This window comes from Eupeodes corollae, chromosome 2 (assembly GCF_945859685.1).
Source record: "Eupeodes corollae chromosome 2, idEupCoro1.1, whole genome shotgun sequence".
Classification (NCBI taxonomy): domain Eukaryota; kingdom Metazoa; phylum Arthropoda; class Insecta; order Diptera; family Syrphidae; genus Eupeodes; species Eupeodes corollae.
The window spans coordinates 12,160,574-12,173,151 of NC_079148.1; the positions used below are offsets into that span (position 1 = coordinate 12,160,574).

General features: G+C 30.5%; 1 protein-coding gene across 5 annotated transcripts in view; it reads right to left on the reverse strand.

Annotated features, from left to right (window-relative positions):
- The window catches only part of LOC129948324 (active breakpoint cluster region-related protein), a 143,535-nt gene that overhangs the window by 37,875 nt on the left and 93,082 nt on the right, over positions 1-12,578 (reverse strand). The window lies entirely within an intron of this gene.

Below are 12,578 nucleotides of genomic sequence, written 5' to 3' on the forward strand. Positions count from 1 at the left end.
TGAAAGAGTAAAGAAAAGACCGGTGATGCCGCCAGCGTGTAATCTTAAAAAAAAGAGAAATCACTTAACACTTTAAAATTGAATAAGTACATTTCCTAAATTTGGAAGCATTGTTCTGGCAATAAAAGGTTCTAATAATTACTAAACACAAATTTTAACAAAGTTTGACATTTGTAACTGATAAATATCGACATTGGTTGCGTTCAATCTCGAGTTGGATAGGTCACGAGTTGACTTTCTTAATGGAGATAGCTTGCATAGAATAAATACAGCTTCAGCTACTCACAAAAAGGAGGCACAAATTTCGAGATACAAAGTAATTGTAAAATGTAACTTTTATTAAGTAATCTTAATAATTTACCCAATTTTTACCAAAAACATACAAATTTGAATAAAATTTCCACCTTATGTTGAATCAGCTGTTCTGTCAGATATCCACATATACCACAAATTCTTGGATACCTTTGGATTTCTTTTTTGACATTATAGCTTGTTTGGATCAGCTGTTCTTTTACACGTTAAACACTATCCAAATGGTATCTAGATACCTTCTCTCTGTCTCACATTGAACGCAGCCATTCTCAACTGTCAAACCATGCAAATGAATACAGCTAAACAAAAAGACACAATAGATGAAAGCAATCAAGGCAAAGTCATCCATGTTTTTTCGGAAGTAAAAGTATCTCTTTCTTTGAATCCCAATTCTAAAGAATAATAGAACCGTTATTTGCAATTGTTAAAGGTGTTGCCAGCGATGTGTACTTTTGTTTGAAAAACATTTCTTTAAATGAGTTTTTCCTATGATGTTTGTATTTTATGTTAAAAATATGTATTTATTTTTATGAATTTTGGATCTTTTGGATCACCTGCTCTTTTACACGTTAAACACTATCCAAAAGGTATCTTGAACCCTCCCTCTGTCTCAGATTGAACGCAGCCATTCTCAACTGTCAAACAATGGAAACTAACACAGCTAAACAAAAAGACACAATAGATGAAAGCGTTCAAGGCAAAGTCATCCATGTTTTATCGGAAGTAAAAGTATCTCTTTTTTTGAATCCCAATTCTTAAGAAAAATAGAACCGTTATTTGGAATTGTTAAAGGTGTTGCCAGTGATGTGTACTTTTAGATTGAGAACATTTCTTTAATTGAGTTTTTTCTATGATCTTTGTATTTTATGTTAAAAATATGTATTTATTTTTATGAATTTTGGATCTTTTCGATCACTTATTCTTTTACACGTTAAACACTATCCAAAAGGTATCTAGAATTCTCATCCTGTCTCAGATTGAACGCAGCCATTCTCAACTGTCAAAGCATGCAAATGAATACAGCTAAACAAAAAGACACATTAGATGAAAGCCTTCAAGGCAAAGTCATCCATGTTTTTTTCGGAAGTAAAAGTATATCTTTCTTTGGATCCCAATTCTAAAGAATAATAGAACCGTTATTTGGAATTGTTAAAGGTGTTGCCAGTGATGTTTAATTTTAGATTAAGAATATTTCTTTAAATGAATTTTTTCTATGGTCTTTGTATTTTATGTTAAAAATATGTATTTATTTTTATGAATTTTGGATCTTTTCGATCACTTGTTCTTTTACACGTTAAACACTATCCAAAAGGTATCTAGAACTCTCATCCTGTCTTAGATTGAACGCAGCCATTCTCAACTGTCAAAGCATGCAAATGAATACAGCTAAACAAAAAGACACATTAGATGAAAGCATTCAAGGCAAAGTCATCCATGTTTTTTTCGGAAGTAAAAGTATATCTTTCTTTGGATCCCAATTCTAAAGAATAATAGAACCGTTAATTGGAATTGTTAAAGGTGTTGCCAGTGATGTTTACTTTTAGATTAAGAATATTTCTTTTAATGAATTTTTTCTATGTTCTTTGTATTTTATGTTAAAAATATGTATTTATTTTTATGAATTTTGGATCTTTTGGATCACCTATTCTTTTACACGTTAAACACTATCCAAAAGGTATCTAGATACCCTCCCTCTGTCTCAGGTTGAACGCAGCCATTCTCAACTGTCAAACCATGCAAATGAATACAGCTAAACAAAAAGACACAATAGATGAAAGCATTCAAGCCAAAGTCATCCATGTTTTTTTGTGGAAGTAAAAGTTTCTCTTTCTTTGAATCCCAATTCTTAATAAAAATAGAACCGTTACTTGGAATTGTTAAAGGTGTTGCCAGTGATGTGTACTTTTAGATTAAGAACATTTCTTTAAATGAGTTTTTTCTATGATCTTTATATGTTAAAAATATGCGTTTATTTTTATGAAACATAAGCTTGCCTTTAAAACTGCTACCAAAGCTATTACTGGCCAATAAAGAAACTGGTGTACTCATACGTGTAGTGTAGGTAAACTGAGAAGGAGCTTGAACACATGACCACCCTTAGATATTTTTGCGTGCATTTCCTTGAATTGAAATTGAAAACCAAATCCAAGGCACAATATTTTCGCGGTTATTCCAAGAAAATCAAGAAAACAAAAAGCAACAACAAACATTAACAATAAAAAAAATAAATGATAAAAAGAAGTACGAGTTTGAAGGAAGGTATACACAGAATTCAGAAAACAGAGAATTATAAACAAGAGTGAGATACCGTGCCTGACCTCCATGAATCATTATCTGAGAATTGCTGGAAATGGTCTTTTGTACGGCCGTTTAGTCGTTTGGTTGTTCTCGTAACTTCGTTACTATTTGTTGATTGCTTAATTTGTTTACGTTTAACGCGTAAGGTTGACTATGAAAGAAAGAAAAATAAATAAAGGCATACGACACTCCTCACGCATCGCACATCATATAAAACATCATAGTGATGACATCGTTGTATAATCAAATAAAAATAAAATATAAAAACAACAAAAATTACAACTTAAATAAATCTTAATGGTAGCGAAGGCGATATGAAATAATGATGGGCGTTTATAAACGCGTAAGGGTAGGTAAGGCAGGCTATAGACACAAGCTTGTTTGTTAAATTGGTTTGTCCTTTTTATCAGCTCTCACACTTTATTTACTATATTTCTAATTTATTCATAGATTTAGTAACTATTTATAGATTGGTTATTGGAATATGTAGAATAATGTGTATTTTGTTCATTATCAGTCTAATGTGAATTCGTTGTTAGGAAATGTGATTAATTTGTGTTAGTCTTTTTTTCCCTTTCATGCACAAAGTGATATGAAAGACTTCGTATTTTGAAAGGGAAGTTATGACTTCATTAAAATAAAATATAAGCATAAACAAACGTACGTAATGCAGATACTAAAATATGGAAAGACTAAACTTCTTTCTTCAAAAGGCTGAGTTGCACTGGCATTTGACACCTGTCAAACTCAGCTGTCATTTGAAGGGTCATAAATAATATAAGTTGAGTGACTGCAATTTACGATAGTGAACATTCTTTGATCGAAAAATTTTATAGGAGATTTTTAACATTGGGTTTTCTATATGGAAATTGCACGAGATTTTGGCTTCGAATTAAGGTTTGGGATTTTAGATCACAATTAATGGGAAAGTCCAAATACTTATGAAATATTTTTTGTATACAAAATTTATCGGTGTGATTTATTTTAAATGAAATTTTTAAACAGAAAAATGAATTTAAAGTTTTTGATGGTTTTTAATAATACGTTTTTGAGTCAATTTAAAGTGCGGATTTCGAATCCGAACTTCGATCCTAACTTTCTGTTCAAGTTATAAAAAAGCCCTCTTTAACATTAGTTTTTAATATGTGTATGCATCTCAAAAATCTGAAGCCATAGAGTAATTTTAGAATTTGATTTGAAATAAGGCTATCAAAGCCTGTAGAAAAACTGCAATATGATTGCAAGACCTAACATATTGTCGAGCAGTGATATCAGCCAAGATCTAATTCTTCAAGAAATCAATGAAAATTAAGTACGTTTTTTTGGTATTCCATATATAGTACAGTGAGAAATTCCCAACAAAACGTTCCGCTGTAGCCAGATTTTGATATTTAAAAATTCGTACAACTAAAAGAAGATCTGTCAGAATAATAATAAAAAAAAACACACAAATAGAAGAAAGTCTTGTGAAAATTAGAAGTTAAAATTAACTTAGCAAAAAAAACTAACTAAAACTAATATAATGGACAATTTTTAAGAAGAAATGGTAAGAAAACATCGGGAAATTGAGATTCTATAAAAAAAAAGATCATTTAACAATTGCTTCAAGAAAGAAGGGGGTTTGTTCGTAGACTACTATATTCACATGTGGTGTTGAAGCGAGCTTGAATATCGCTTCAATTCTTAATATACCTGAGTCGAGTTGAAATGAGCTTAATTTGACTCGATTCGAGTCAAAATTTTAGAAGAAAAACCTGTGTGGAGGAGTTGGTTTAACAGATAATGCATTATGGTCTGTTTATTTGTATGTTTGTGTACAACAAATATAGTTTTGTTTTAATCAAATTATAAAAAAAAAATTGACATGGGAAGGTAGCATATTCTTATATGGTGCTGTACTAATCAGTTTTTCATTGTTTAACACGAATCAAACTATCTCACTTGCTCTTCACACATCGAAAACATCGAAACACCATTTGCATTTTAGAAAGTGCTGTCAAACTTAATCATTTTTAAATCTTCTTGTGCGGTGGAAACACCAAAAAGATTTATTTAATCTAAACTGAGATAAACTTTTGGTGGAAACATGGCAAAACTTTATTATCTTTTCATTGTTATCTCTTGCAAAAAAAGCTCAGTAAGTCTATTTTTATTAACAAAACTAAATAATATCACCAGTAACAGATTGATGGAAAACACATAACTCTAAATGCACAACTGCTCAACGAACACAGCCATCAAAATACAAATGCAATATCAATCGTACTAACATTTGAGAACGAAATCACATAAGATCCATTTGAGTCTCGTATAAATGTCAAAAACCCATCTTTAGTAAGATTCTACTCTAGCTTTTATCGGTGTTATTCATACTATGGATATTATGGATATTGTTTTTGTTATTCGTGTAAAACCCTACTATACTTATATTAGATTTTCGAACAAAACACGGGTATTGTCACGAAGTGAGTGTCCACTTGACAGTTGAGCTTTTGCGCAATTGTTTGCGAGTCATGTCAGCGATGAAGAGGACCTACAGTTTTTATTACAAATCCGGACGAATTACATGAGGCATTGAAACCAAGACATCAAGTATGACGTACATACTAACCAAAGCGTAGTTGTTGCCAAAAAATACCCCTTTATAAATGCATTTGGGAAATTGGAAGCACTGATTTTTTCTGACAGCGAATTTGACAGTTCACAATTTTTTTCGAAACACAATTTGGATTTCAACTGTTCAGATTTATTCTACGTGCTTATACAGTTGCTCAAAAAAAAAGGCGGACAGCTTTAATGTTCCACTTAAAACCGCAAATAAACAATCTTAAACAAACTTAACGAAATAGGGTGTATATATTTTAAATATTTCTTATTTAAGGTTCATAAATTATGACAAACGAAAATGTATTCGTAAGAACCGTTTCTTAAAATCTAAGTTTAAAAAACACCAACATATTTTACATCAAAAAAGAAATCGGACACTTCATATATGACTTGCGCAAAAATAACAAAAAATGAAGAAAGTAACAATAAACTAATATTTTGTAGGCAGACCTTTGCTCTTTTTTACCGCATTCAACCTTTTTGGCATTGATTGGGCAAGTTTTTCAAAAAAAAAAGGAGCTGGAATTTTTTCCCATTCACATTTTAAGGTAAGTTCTAGGTCCGTTTTGATTGAAATGGTGTAGTTTTTCAGCTGTTTTTCCAAATAGCTCCATAGGTGTTCTATCACATTTAGGTCTAGAAACTGAGGAGGGGTTTCGAGCACACTGCGACAGTTATAAAGGAGCCACAAGGTGTGTTTTGACCCTTGTGCTTGGGGTCTATGTCTTGGTAAAAACAATATTCATCTCTGATTCCCAATTTTTGTGAAGAGGCTGGGACTTCCCATCCCGTCTTCCGATTTGTCTTGCTTAAAAGTTTGTCTATATGTACTCGTATCAATTTTTACCAAATTTGCTATTGTATATACAAATTACTGAATATCGAAAACAATATTTTCTGTGAAATAAAATAAGTTTGAAGCCAATATTTTTAATTTTTGAAAAGCTATTTGAGTCGAAAGTAAATTTTAACCAAGTTTGAGTATTGTTTTTTTTAGAGTTTTATTTTTTGTAAAAAAACTGTCTATTTGATTTTTTTCAAAATTTTACTGAATGTTGACAACAATATTTTTTGAAAGATTAAAGTAAATTAAAGCCAATATCTCAAAGTTTTGAAAAGATATTTAAGTCGAAAATCATTTTTTACCAACTTTTGTTAATTTTTTTCGGTTTTTAATTTTTTGTACAAAAACTGTCAATCCGTTTTTTTTTTAAATTTTACTGAAGTTTGACAACAATATTTTTTGAAAGATAAAAGTAAATTAAAGCCAATATCTCAAAGTTTTGAAAAGATATTTAAGTCGAAAATCATTTTTTATTAACTTTTGTTAATAAATAAAAAACTGTCAATTCGATTTTTCTCAACATTTTTCAGAATGTTGAAATCAATATTTCTTATAAGATAAAATTAGTTTGAAGCCTAAATTTCAAGTTTTTGAAAAGATATTTGAATCGATATTCAATTTTTACCAACTTTGAGTAATGTTTTTTTTTTAGATTTTTATTTTTTATAAAAAAAACTATCACTTCGATTTTCCTCAAAATTTTATCAGGTGTCAAAAACATTATTCTTCGTTGCACAAAATTGTTTTGGAGAAAAAATCATATTTTATTCATAAAATTTTGGAGGTGACAGTTTTTTTCAGTTTTTTTGATTTATAAAAAAAAAAACGTTAAATGGATTTTTTTTTCAAAAAATATATTTCTTTGATATCACGTTAGAATATATTATAAAAAATTTAATTCAGGTCTCTAGCGTTTTTGGTTCGTAAGATATTTAGAGTTAACCAAAATGTTCAACTTTTTTCAAAATGCTATGGTAAAAAACCACCCACGCAATTTTCTTGAGAACCCTTTCTGCATCATTCTGTATTATTATCTGTATAACAGAAATTATTTGAAGTTCATATCTCCTCTGGTTCTTGAGCTATGGAGGACGAAAAAAACGTCGCGAACGTACGGACGTACTTACATACGGAGGTACGAACATACGGACGTACGAACGTACGTACACACGCACGCGCAGACATCTTTCTAAAAATCTTTTATTTCGACTCTGGGGACTTTGAAACGTCGAGAAATGTCAAAATTTTCAATTTGACAAATCGGACCCACTACAATAACTTCCTATGGGAAGTTAAAAATTAAATTATTTCAGTTTTGAATAGAATCATCATTTTTTTCATCCATTTGAAATGCAAGATCACAAACCTTTGAAAAAATACATATATGAACACTTTTGAACTTAATTTTAATGAAATATTTAAAAAAAAAACGACGAAAACAATAAGTGTCCGCTTTCTTTTTTGAGCAACTGTATCACATTTTATCGATTTAAATTAAATTATAAACCAAACTTAAGTTCTTCTTTCCGTCTCAATAAATGCGACTTTTCTAACAATTATTCCCCAAAAAGAAGCTCTGCTTTAAATATGGTCTTAAAAGTAGTAAACTTCTGACAGCTAGCTACAAATAAGTTATGCATTTTTTGAAGATTCAATGAGGAAGTCAATCCTCACGTAATGTATTGTTATAGGTGGACTTTGGCAGCATTGTTTTATGTGACAGCGGATTTGACAGTTCTCGATTATTTTAAAGTTGATTTGTAGCGGTACAGAAACATTTGCCAATTATTTAGATTATTCCACTCATTTATAACATTTCATCAATTTCAAATAAATTATGTGACAAACTTTTGTTTTTCTTTTCCACAATATTTGAATATAACGACGCCATTTAAAAAAAAAATGACATAACGAAGCACTGCCTCCAAAATGGAGTACATGACACAATGTAGATACACATTATTTGTTTAATGTTGCAAGCAAATTGAATGACTCATTGCCACAAATGTGTTTATAGATTATCGATTTATTTTCATGAAACAATGAAATCTATTTATGTAAATATGCTTTGTTTCTTTTTCAAAATCTGTCCACAAGAGATACATTCATTATATCATTGACAATTTGGATACACAACAATGACTTATGATCTGAAAGTGATAATTTATATTAGAAATTATCTACAGGGAGTTCCATTAGCAAACCATTAACAAAAATTAAAACCCTTACAACAAATTTCTTTCAACACAAAATAACGCCCCAAACGATACTCGTTCTAGAGTGCACATATCTAAATAACAATTAATTATAATTTGCATTTTTGTTTGGTGATTCAATTCAGTAAGAAATTTTATAAGCACTGATGCAAGCTTCATTTTTGTTCAAAGCTCTTGAGCAGCAGCACTACAGTTATATAGAGATATAGAAATATTTTTAATAAATTTAAACTCGGTCTAATTTTAAATTCTCCTATTTTCTGCGGGCGAATCAAATAAGCAACAACAACTTAGTTAAAAAATACTTGAGCTTGTTTAGATTTAATTAAAATTTAATGAGATTCTCACGAAGACTACGAATATACACGACGACTTCATATAGATGGCGTTACCAAACATACATTTTTACCTCTGTCATCGTCATCACCTAAACCAGTGACAACCAACCAAAACAACCACCGCCGCCGGATTTGACGTGACGCCTTAAAAGAATACGTATGCAGTTACGTGATTTGCAAGTAATTAAAAGTTTATATAGTCTTATGATGGTAAAGTAGTCTGGTACATCACTGCACAGCTGTTATTTTTCTTTAAAAAAACATAAATACTTAACAAAATGTAGCACTCTCAATAATTCACGCCAAAAGGTTAGTAGCACAAAAAGAAAAAAAAAACGAGTATAATGTGTAATACTATTGAAGTCTTGTGCTTGTCTTGAGGAGCCCCACCCTTTATATATTTTGTGTTCCAAAAAAATGAAAAAATTATTCAAACGTAGCAACAAAATTGAGAATGGTGCGATATGAGCCGGATTAGGTAATGTATTTAGTTTCATTTAAACTGAATAGCAACAACAATTTTTAAAAGAATTTGCTTTTTTTATTTTGTTTTTCATTCAGAAAAGTATGCTCAGAAAAATTATAATGTTCGACATTAAATTATTGATGTTGAAGTTTTTGTTTTCTTTTTTTTTTTAAGACGTTCAGTTGAACTTAATTCGAGTATTTTTTAACTGAAATATGAACCTACATAAATAAGAGGTCTAAAGGGCGATGTGCATTGGAAATAGAAAATGAGCCATAACATATTTTTATTTATAAAAATCGTATCATCTAACAATTATTCTCCAATAATTTTATCTTCTGTGAATTTAACACAAGAATAATTTAGCTGTTTGCTCACAGATGACGTTAGTGCACTTATTGAGCTACTATACCCACGCCATATTGTTTTTTTCATGAGTTTGACGTCTGTCAACATTGATCAATAGAAATTGGGCAGGTTCAGACTACGTACATATATAAATTGTATCAATTTCGTATCATCTATCATCTATAATTATTCTTCAATATTTTTATCTCCTACGAATTTAACACAAGAATAATTTAGCTGTTTGCTCACAGATGACGTTAGTGCACTTATTGAGTTACTATACCCACGCCATATTGTTTTTGTTTTTCATGAGTTTGACATCTGTCAACATTGATCAATGGAATTTGGGCAGGTTCACACTACGTACGGGATTTGAAGGAGAGGTTAGTTTCTACCATCCGATTGAGGTGATAAAAATCGACTTCCAATTAAGGCAACTTTATTGGAAAGTTGACTGGAAAGTAAGTGAGAAGAATGGGCAGGTTCAGCCAACTTAAGGGACTTCATTTGTAGTCAACTTCATTCTTTTAACGTAAATTTTCACCAAGGCAACTATTTAATTTTTCAAGCGTCATGAATTTCAAATTCAGAACTTTACTTCACAAATCTCTACTTTAAGTTCATAGAACGAAGAGTACCAACAAAATTACTGTCTTTAAACCACTCCTCATGCAAGCTGCAAGTTTACCACGATTTGTATTTTAAAGAAATATTAGTTATTTCTTTTCCAAATTGCACATAGTTGTGCAGAAAATAAATAAATCATAGAGTAATAAAGTTCAGCTTTCAGTTGAATGAAAAAGCAAGATCAACTGTCATTTTGATAGAAGTAGACTTGACTTGATAGTTAGGGATATTTTTTTTGACTAACTTTCCGGTCAGCTTTCTATTAAAGTTGCCTTAATTGGAAGGTAATTTTGCCTAACTTTCAAAACTCTTACCGTCTGAACCTGCCCAATCTCTCCAAATATCAAGTCAAATCCACTTATGTCAAAATGACAGCTAAACATAATTTTTCATCCAATTGAAAGCTGAACTTTATTACACTATGATTTATTTATTTTTTGCACAATTCCATTTAATGTTTTGTGTAAAAGGGTTGCTTGTCAAATTGGAAAAGAAATAAGTAATATTTTTTGACAATAGAAAATAAAAATCGTAATGGACTTGTAACTTCCATGAAAAGTGTTTTGTAGACAATAATGTTTATGGTAGTTTTTGCACGATCAACTCAAGGTAGAGGTTTGTAGTAGCAGTTAGTAAGTAATGTTCGGAGTTTGAAATGTATGACACTTGAAAAACTAACTAGCTGCCTTGGTCAAAATGTAGGTTCTAGAATGCACTTGGCTTGACTTCACTAGGTCCATTTTCCCTTTTGATATCATGTATAGTTTAAAGAACCATATTCTGGTTGAAGGCTTAACTTTTTGACAGTAATTTTAATTTGCGGGAAAAGGGTCGTGAAAATCAGCACAAGAAATTTGAGGACGTTAAAACCGCCAGAGGGCCACACCAAAAAAATGTATACAACTTTCGGTTTTATTAGAAAATAAAGCTAATTTAGTAAGATTTCGAAATTGTGACACGCTAACGAGAACGATAAGATCTTGTAAGATTGTTGATGTCTCATAAAGTTTTCAATACAATTTCAAGTAATAGAATTTTAACATATAAACTTATATTTATATTTAATATTGTCAGTATTAGCACAAACATATCAGTTAAAAAACGTTAAATAAAGAATATAAATAGTATTGGACCCAAGTCACTTCTTTGTGGAACTTCATATCATATTAATTTTGCTATTAACATTTTAAGAAACAACTGACACTTTTATGCTTAATTTAAGAGTTAATCTTTTATACTTTTAATGAGAATAAGAAAAACATGTTTGCTATAAGAACAAATATACAATACGTTGTATTAGAATCAAATGTTTCCCATTAAACGCACAACACGTACGAAGGTATAAACACCAAAATGTGGTCGGTAAAGTAGCATCGGTTCACTTTTTGGGGCGACTTTCCATTACCACAGCACGAATTCAATTCAGATTTTTTTTTTATAGTTAGCTAGGGGTCTCAATAGAGCATGTTTTAAATATTAAGGCGAGGAAACACGTTTAAGTCATAGAAAAAAATATTTTCTTTTTCAGAATTAACCCTACTTTTTTTGTATTTCATTTTTTGAAACTAAAACAAGTTTTTTGAGTTGATAGCACGGTGTTCTAATAGGGGGTGTAAGGGGGGGCATGCTGCCCCCTGCTTGAGATCACTATATGATTAGGGGTGGGTGCGATTTTGGGTATATGCAAAGTATTTTTTGCATTTGAACACTAAAATCAAAGAAATCCCCAACAAAAAAAGCAAGTATAGCAGCACTAAACAAAAAACTGAGAAGAAATGTCAAAATCAACCATCTTTGCTTGTTTTGTATGTAAAAAAGTGAACTTTGAAAATTAATTTAAAATAGAAATAAATGTTTCTTTGCTCTAAAATTCCTATAGTTATTATTTATCTGCACATATCTAACAAATAAAAAAAAACGCGAGTCGAAATTCGTGCTGCAGTTGTGGAAAGTTGAGCCCACTTTTTTGAAACCTCTAAAAAATGTATCTATGCAGTTTTGAGTTAGACCAACTCGTAACCAACTGGCATACTTAAATTAAAAAAAAAAGTTTAAGAGTTGTCTATTGGCTAAAGTTTTTCCATATTTGAAACAAAATACTATTATTAACCATTTCGAAAGAAAAATTAGTAGTTTTAAACAATTTTACAGAAGTTAAAATTTATTTAATATATTTTAGTACTTTTTTAAATCCACATGACTTCTGAGTGTTTGACATTTCAATTTAGAACTTCCGTTTACGGTCCCTAGATTAAGGCTTGTTTACTATGTTCTTTTTTTACGAACTGTCATATTTTAGATGCGTTCAGGTACACAGTTCATAAGGGAATTTGCATTTTACTAAACGGTGATTTTTTAAGAGCTTGAGAACTTTTTTTTAAAAAAAAAACTCATAAAATTTGCAAAATCTCATCGATTCTTTATTTGAAACGTTAGATTGGTCCATTCGGAAAGTCCAATTTTGGGTAACTTTTTCGAGCATTTCGGCCGGAATAGCCCGAATTTCTTCGGAAATGTTGTCT